Genomic DNA, 8,822 nt, shown 5'->3' with positions numbered 1-8,822 from the left:
ATTTTATTATTAAATATTAAAAGTCAAATATGTTTAAAGCTTCATTTTGTCACTCATTTGTATTTTGGCAGAGATAGTGTCCACCGTGTAGTCATTGTTGTCCTTCTTGCGGCATTTATTCTGGATGAATTTGAAGAGGGCAAACACAGGGATGGCTAAGCTGGGAACTCCTGCCAGGATGAAGATCATGACGTAGATCCAGGAAGGATACGGACGTGCTTCGAGGGTGGGGAAGTTCTCCTATGGCCAGAATCAAGGAAATGTTACAATTTCTAGCAATGTACACACACAAGTGGTCTGAAATGACAAAGGTTTGTTTTATAACCACAATTAATGAGAAGAAAAATGATTCAATGTGGAATTTCTCAAAGTGGATTTCTCCCAATATCACTAAGAGACCCATTTTAAGACATCACATCTAAAAAGGTTTTACACTGTTGTGTGGAGCACACTTACCGACTCCTGGTCCCAGACCAAATAGGTGAGACTCTTGGAGATTTGGGTTACGAAGTAGAAAATCAAGATGAAGATCATAATGAGTGGACTAACCACCCTCCATGTCACCTGCCAGAAAATATTGGGTTTGTGGCCAATCATAAACTCAATGTCCTCGTTAAACCTGTTTGGAAGCAATAAGAGGGAAATATGTAAGATGTTTGTATGGAAGATATAAAATAAGAAATGGTAATTTTATTAGTTAAAGTAAATAAACCAGCATGTGGGCTGGTGCGTGTTAAAAATGTTTATGAAGATATAAGAATTTAAGGAAATAAAGCTCTCTGTTTCCCTAGTCTACAACCTTACCTTACAACAGGGAATATCTTGCACTTTTATAAAACTTATAAGTAACATTTTTACAGCTTTCATCAATGGCATTATTGAAACACTGAACATTTCTCACCATAACATCACAAGATACATTGTACTTCTTTGTCCTATGATTATTGACACATTACATCTGTTCCAAGGTCAGAAAAAATGCTTCTTTGTTTCCTTATTTGTTTCCAGCAACTGTCTCTGCCTCATGCATGTATGACAATAACAAGACTACTCTACAGGCATGCTAGAGGCTCTGTGAGGTTGTACAGCATTGCTTAAAGCTAAATAATAACGTCACCATGCTAATAGGCTCTCAAAGACAATGCTAACATGTTGATGTTTAGCTAACATTTTTTAGTAAGCACTCAAAGCCGCTATCATGGCTAATAGGTGCCATGCCATTGTTCCAATGGCTCATTATACCAAAACCCCAATAGTCCCAAAAATGTCCCATTGGACCCAAAGTCCATTGATCCAGCCTGTTATTCCAAAAACAAATGCCCATTGCTCCGATAACTCGTATAGGATATAATGGTATTACTTACGAACATGGCTTAACTGACATACCTAATGTACCTATTTGAACCCAAACCATGATCTCTTTGTAAACGGAAGTAAACTGTAACTGTTTCACAATGTTAACCACATGTTTATTATTGTTACTATGATGAAAAAAGGCCGCCTTATTATTGTTGCCATGATGACAAAGGTCCAAATACACGAGATATGAAGGGCAAAAAACTCCAGGGAAGGTGTGTATTTTCGGAAAAATGGGCCTTTGGAGCAGTGGGCTTTTGTTTTTAGGATAAATGAGCTGTCGGCTTAATGGGACAAATTTTGGACTATTGGGGTTTCGGAAAGCAATGGGCAGTCCCCAGCAAAAAAGCCATTACCTTGGATACTCTGCAGTGTACTGATAATCACTTCCGGGATAAACTCACCTATCTATGCCATAGATGTAGATAACAGCAAACATTTCACAGAATCCGATGACCAGAAGGGGGATAGAACCAGCAAAGTTGTCAAAAAGAGCTAGCCAGTAGTTTCCAGAGCGCAGGGAAAATATGAGCCCCAAAGCCAATGATATTAAGCAAGTCAGACCTGGGAAAAAAATACAAAAAAGTGGTTGAGCTCCTATCATATTTTCTACTCCTGATGTGAAAATGTATTTTGTATCTAGTAAGAACGTCTGAAAATTACCACAGAAAACTTCTTTAGGCCAAGTTCGGGGCAACACTCTGAGGTCCTGCAAAGGAACCACCACTCCCTCAATGTTGCCAAACATTGTCGAGAGGCCGAGACAGAAGAGCATGATGAAGAAGAGGACAGCCCAGATAGGAGAAACAGGCATCTTGATAATGGCTTCTGTGAACACGATGAAGGCCAGACCTGTTCCCTCCACGCCCTGAAGGAGTATACACCAAATATTTCAACCACCGTCTTGTCATTGACACTAACTTTAGGTAAATTGTTAACAATAGATAAATTACCAACAGTGGTAAAATATCCAAATGTTATCTATTGACCTCACTGAGGAAAGTCTGCAGGTCACAGGTCTGTAGTTCCAATCCTTGAATGATTTCTGGGTTGGTCTGGGTTGAGGTGTGCTAGAAACTTCGTTTAATTGCTATGCTGTGATGTTGTTTTTCAGGATAGTCGAGGCATTCTCAGCTTCCAGATGTTACTGCAAAAAAAGCACAAGGTCTGGAATATAATACCTGAATCCGCAATTATTATTTTTTAAAGGACGCAGTGTGTAGGATTAAAGTGGTGCCATTTCTAGCAGTGAAGATGGTAAGATTGGAACCAACTAAAAAGTCCTTGACTCCAAACCCAAGTGCAAAGGAGAAACTAGGTAGCTTGAAAACATTAGGGTCCCATAGAACCAGTGTTTGGTTTCGCCTATTTTGGGTTATGTGGAAAGCATGGGGGTATAACATGGTGAACTCATAGCGCAGAAAAGAGGAACCCACTCCCTCATCTAAGACAAAAATGGCTCATGTCAAGGTAATACAACTATGAATTTATACTTCGCATTTCTGCAATAGATCATCAATAGAAATGCTACACACTGGACCCTCAAGGCATCCTTTGTGCATTTTGAAACTCACTTTCCCAGACAGTCGTCAAATTTTTGCGTGGCCCTGAAGCCGATGATAGAGTAGATAACCGTTGCAGAGTACACAGAGGTGCAGCCGTTGATGATGGAGATGAGAACAGCATCCTGCTCACAGTTGTTGCTACAATGAAATTACAAGCATGTCAGGAGAACTGTTCAAAAGGTTCATTGCATGACTGTGCAGTTTAGGACGTTACTTACTGGATAGAGTTGTAACTGGAGAAAGAGATGAGACCTCCAAAAGCCACAGAGAAGGAGTAGAAAACTTGAGCACCTGCATCCAACCAGGTCGATGGATTCATTAATTCATTTACCTAAAAAAGTATAGAAATTAGAATACATGTATGTTAACAGTAAAACTGAGCGGAGATTTTTATGCAGATTACTTCCAGTTGTAATATTTCTGCAAATAAACACTATCTATTCCTGTCTTATCCATTGTTAATAATTAATGTGTGGACATATTGTACACCAGGATAACATATATCATAAAAAGTAATAACTGTGATAAATCAATTAATTTACACACTAAATTGGTTTTAAAGATCTGTTACTCATGATTTCTCAATGTCTCAAATTATCACATCATTAGTGAAAATGTACTGATGTTTTATTCATTTGTTTTCAAATGTGAATTTGCAAAAGTTCAATACAAATGAACCCTTATAAAATGCTAAGATAAGCTAACCACCTGCTGGCTTTAGCGTTGTATTTAATGGGCAGATATGAGATTGATAGATCTTCCCATCTAACTTTTGGTGTACTTCCAAAATGGAAAAATGATATTATATTGACACATGTTGGTTGATGTGTTACACCATTGCTTACATCTGGTGTGAATAGGAACTTAATTCCATCTATTGATCCCTTCAGAGTCAGTCCTCTGACGAGAAAGATGGTGAGGACCAGATACGGTAGAGTGGAGGTGATGTAGACAGCCTGAGAAATGAGAGAATGATAAAAATGAGCCAAAGATGTATATTTGAACAAACATCAATTCTCTAAATCAGGCATCACTCCCAGTTTAGATTACTCAGATGTAATTTGACTTTCAGACCTTTCCAGTGGTCTCGATCCCTCGGATGCAGCAAACATAGAGCAGAGTCCAGGCAGCCACCAGGGATAGCACCATCCACCACTGCAGACCTCCAGCTTCATCGATAGCTGTTGATGTGTTGAGTGTCTCTCTGTACCAGAAGTAGTCGACGGTGCTGCTTCGAGCACACTCCTCTACTAGACCTGCAAAGGAAAGAGATTGCAAAAGGGAAAGAACAGGATGTCAGCAACCTTGGAAGGAAATGTTACCACAGACTGTGCAGATGTCTGTACATCAGATGGGTTTTTGGAGCCTCTCTGATTGTTCTCTTGATATATACTGTTAATCAGGCATACCTGTCCTGTTAGCATTGAGAGGACATTGGCTCCAAGGCAGAGGATCCTGAAAGGAGTTGAAGAGATACCACATGATCCAGGCCATGATGGTGTTGTAATACATGCCCACCAGAAATGAGACAATCAAGGACGCAATACCTGCAACAAAATGAAACAATTAGTCTTGCTTTTTTTTTTAAAGAGTCTGTTCTACCAGCTCTGTGAGACTGTACTTACTGCTGTGCTTTGAGCTAAATGCTAACTTCAGCAAGCTAACATGCTCACAATGGCAACATGCTGATCCTAAGCAGTTATAATGTTTACCATCTTGGTTTAACATGTTAGCATGCTAACATTTTCTTATTAGAACTAAACACAGCGAATAGCTGAGGCTCATGGGAATGCCTTTAGTTTTGCAGACACTGGTATAGGTAGGCTATTGGAGTAAAAAGTTTGACCTGATGATGGCGCTAGAAGACTAGTTAAAGGACCAGTGTGTAGGATTTAGTGACATCTAGTGGTGAGATTACAACCACCCTTTGACTTGAAGGAGAAAATATGCTGGCCATGAAAAACGTGAAAGGCGCCCTATCTAGAGTCAGTGTTTGGTTTGTTTGTTCTGGGCTACAATACTTATTTTCAGGTGATTATACACTAATGAAAATACCAATGAATATAATATTCCATTTCAGCCAATAGCTCCTTCTAAACGTTACACACTGGACCTTTAACAGATGGCCAAAGTAATTAGAATTCACCCTGTTTGCTATCTCTGGAGACATATGCAACTAGCATGTCTTAAAAAGAAATACACAACTTAATGTGCATGCCTTATTTCACCCACCAACTCCTGTCAGGTATGGATTGATTGATCTCCACACTCCCACGCTGCCTTTCCTCAGTCGCTGTCCAATGGCAAACTCCAGGTGCAGCAGTGGGATTCCCTCCAGGACCAGCAGGATAAGGAATGGGATCATAAACGCTCCTAGAGGTAGATTAACATTACAATTCATATCAATGGCGGGGTTACAATGTAACAGAGTGAGTCATATTTATCACACTTTTAAGCTGTGGAGCTAGAGGTTCAATACAAGACACTATAAACTGTCACATGGACAAGTACATGTTTTCATACCTCACCTACGTACTACTTAAACCTGAATAAAAATTCACTTTTACGTACTTGTGTAGAATTTTTAGGAAGTAAAGAAAGTAAGTTCACTTCTCAATAGGAAACGAAATTGCCAGCTTGATTTATTTAAATTGGAAGAATATATTTTAAGGATATATTAATTAATTTTAAACTTTAAAGGTCTCAGTTTAGGATGAATGAAATGAAATTAATTTAATGATCAAAATTGCTGTGTACTGCTACAACTACTGTTTCTCTGCACTCAGTAAACACATTCTTGCACTTATAAGCATACACAAAATGAGTTTAGCAAAGAAATTAAAAATCTGGTTTTAACCTCCTGAGACCCGAGCTTTTGTTTGATGTGCATTTTTAATTTTGTCCTAGCTATTTGGCAGTAGGACTTGATAAACATAAAAACAGTCATCGTTCGTCCTGACTTCTATCAAGCTGCTGAACTCTAATAGTAATTTATAGGGCAATGTGTAATAAACAAACCAGCACCGTAGCACTTTAATTCTTATACTTTCTTTCATGTTTTAAGATGTTTCATATTGATTTTGTAATGTTTTTTTGATGTGTGTCTGTTGTTGAGGTATGTTTGTTTCTGTAAAGCAACAAATTGTAGCCCAAGACAAATTTCCCCTCTGGGACAATAAAGTTGATTCTATTCTATTCTAAACTATTCTATTAGTACTATTAAAAATATGTCCTCATATGAGGACATCAAGATTATATTTATAAGACTTAGAGGACGCAGGCGTTTAATTTGACTAAAAGTAATTGAGTTTTTCAGAAATGGTTAAAGACACATTTGGATCCTTTTAATAATTCATACACATTGATTATTTGCTGGTGACTCTTAGTTTTTAACGTGTCTTGGTGGAAAAGAGCTCGAAATCAAGGAAAACCCGGGCTCTTCCTTACCTCCTCCATGGCTTTGACACAGGTAAGCGAATCCCAAGACGTTGCCAAGTCACACACAAAAGCAACACACGGTGGAGCAGAATACTGGGTCTTCTGTGTCACAGTTTGGCCGTTACCGCTGTGCCTCCTTCTTTTTCTCTTCATCCAGGTCCCCATGAAAGGTATGCTCGTCCCAGTCCTGGGTTTGGTAACTTAAGCCCTTCATGGGCGGCTTGCTGTAAATCTACACTGGATGATGGTAAACTGAACTGATAGCCTGGCTACTCCTTTGGCTAACAGTTTCCTACTCTCCTTGCAAACATTTACTTCTACCTTTAACCTCTACCTGGTGTCCTAGGAAGGGTGCACTGAGGATATTTACTTGTGCTTTGGCCCCGTAACTCAGTTTCGTACTCATTATATTGTGTTATTATTGTACAGCAATGCGAATTGTAGGCCTTTTTGGATTTATTTAACTACATCACATTGGAGTGCCGATCACCCACAATTTTTCAGAGGAATTTTATGTATTTCTTGAGTTCGTCAGGGAGAAATTATATAAATTTGATGTGATGTTAAACAAATAATCCTTTATTTACATGTATTAATCAAACAAGTTTATTAAAAGGGCGAGCATTGCTTTCGCTTACAGTAAAATAATTTTCTTACATTAAAATATAAGATTTACGGATGACCAGCAACATATCGAAGACAATAAACTGTGATATACTATTTTGTGTCGTGTTTGTCTTGACAAGAAAGAAACCACTCACACAGCCAGAGCAACATGTTTTCTATCATAGGTTATCTTAATACAGGCAACCCTTTTCCATCCTGAATTTGAGGGATAACACACTTATACTCATGTCTGTGAGGCATATTTGGTCCATGTTCTCTTAAACTTGAAATTCCAAATGTTTAACCATGCTTTGGTTTGGATGCCAGTCCATTAAACAGTCACAGACCCCCGATTAAGTGGACTTTTTTTCTTCCATTATGCCCTATGATATTTTTTATTTTTTTGCAGTTTTAATTGTTAAGCAGTTAAACAATTTATTATAAGCCTTATTCAGTGTGCCCTTCTATACCAAGTATTAAACCAAAGCAAGGACAGGTGTCTGCATTTACAGAAATATCTAGCATCATATCTAGGGTTATTTTAAGATGCACATAAAGATATCTATGCCTGTCCTATATACAGTGTGTGCATCAACTACTGTTAAATATAAAATATACCACATAAATAAATGAAGTCATATTTGTCAAAAGGCAAAAAAATCTGAAATTTTGAAGTCTTTTTAGCTGAAAATGAACAGATATAAACAACAACAATACAATACAATGTGTATATGAATTTCAAATTCAAAACATATTTAATGATTTATAAATTACAAATGCCATATAACCCCTACACTGCCCTTCCTAGGTTGTTGGCCGATACAACAGTGGGATACCCTCCAGGAGGAGGAGCATAAGAAAAGGGATCATAAAAGAACCATGGCAGACACAAGGTAAGCTTAGATAACTGGAAAGATCCTTTCTGCCTTTCTATCTTTTACTGTCTGCATAATTCCTTTCATATATAGTTATTAATTGACCTCCTAATACATTTTATACAGTTATTCATCTTTCAAAACTTCACCATCATGTAAAGCATTATGTAAAAAAAACATCCACACAAACAAAAGGGTGTAGTGGGAGCTGTTATGGTGCACGTTATCATGCATGACGTCGCATATGGATGGGTTCAGGTCTGAAAATTCACTTTGCTATCAGGACTAGATAGTAGAGATTTAAATGAGCTGATATGGAAGCACTGAATCACCCATTCAGTTATGATCTTCACGAATAATTTCTTTAAACTGTAGGGGAAAAGTTATGCCATTTTTGGCAGATTATGGCCTGTATGAGTGGGGGCTATTAAATTCACCATTGTCACTGAACTTCACAGTAGTAACACAAGCTAAACGTTAACTACCCAAGATTATTATACAGACTCTACTGAACAGCAGCTCGTGCTTCACCTTTTATCATTGACACAGAGATTGTTGGGAAATTGGATTTCCACCTCTGAAAGTTTCCAGCTTATCTCAAGAGGCTTCAGGCAGCAAGTTGAAGGTTAAAGAGTCTCTTCCCTCAGCTGACACAGTGTACAATATACATTGTAGCTGCTTTGCCACCTTTAGCCATATTCTATCTCAATTACGATATTTCTGCTTGTTCTGTTGGGTGAAAACTGCTTTAATAGTAATAGTATAACATATCATTTGAATTCAATTATGAAAAATAAATTGAGAAAACAAAGTTTGTTGTTATGCTTTGCTTTAAAAGATGAATGCTCTCTGCATTCATCAAAAAGTGTGTGCACTAGCCCGACGTTACATTTGTGTGTCTGTGTGGATTTTCGGGTTGCTGAGTTTTGAGTTTCTGTGGGTGGTGCTTTGTGGGTAATGCCAGAGACTATCTATGTTCCCA

The 8,822-nt window shown here is 38.0% G+C and overlaps 1 pseudogene; it reads right to left on the bottom strand.

The window, feature by feature from the left end:
• Window positions 1–6: 6 nt before the first annotated feature.
• On the bottom strand, window positions 7–6,559 carry LOC118342346 (annotated as a pseudogene).
• Between the last annotated feature and the right edge of the window lie 2,263 nt (window positions 6,560–8,822).

The sequence above is a fragment of the Morone saxatilis genome, unplaced genomic scaffold (genome assembly GCF_004916995.1).
Source record: "Morone saxatilis isolate NCDOM2014 unplaced genomic scaffold, NCSU_SB_2.0 Contig9, whole genome shotgun sequence".
Classification (NCBI taxonomy): domain Eukaryota; kingdom Metazoa; phylum Chordata; class Actinopteri; family Moronidae; genus Morone; species Morone saxatilis.
Note: the sequence above shows the minus strand (reverse complement) of the source record. Positions and strands in the feature narration are given on the sequence as shown.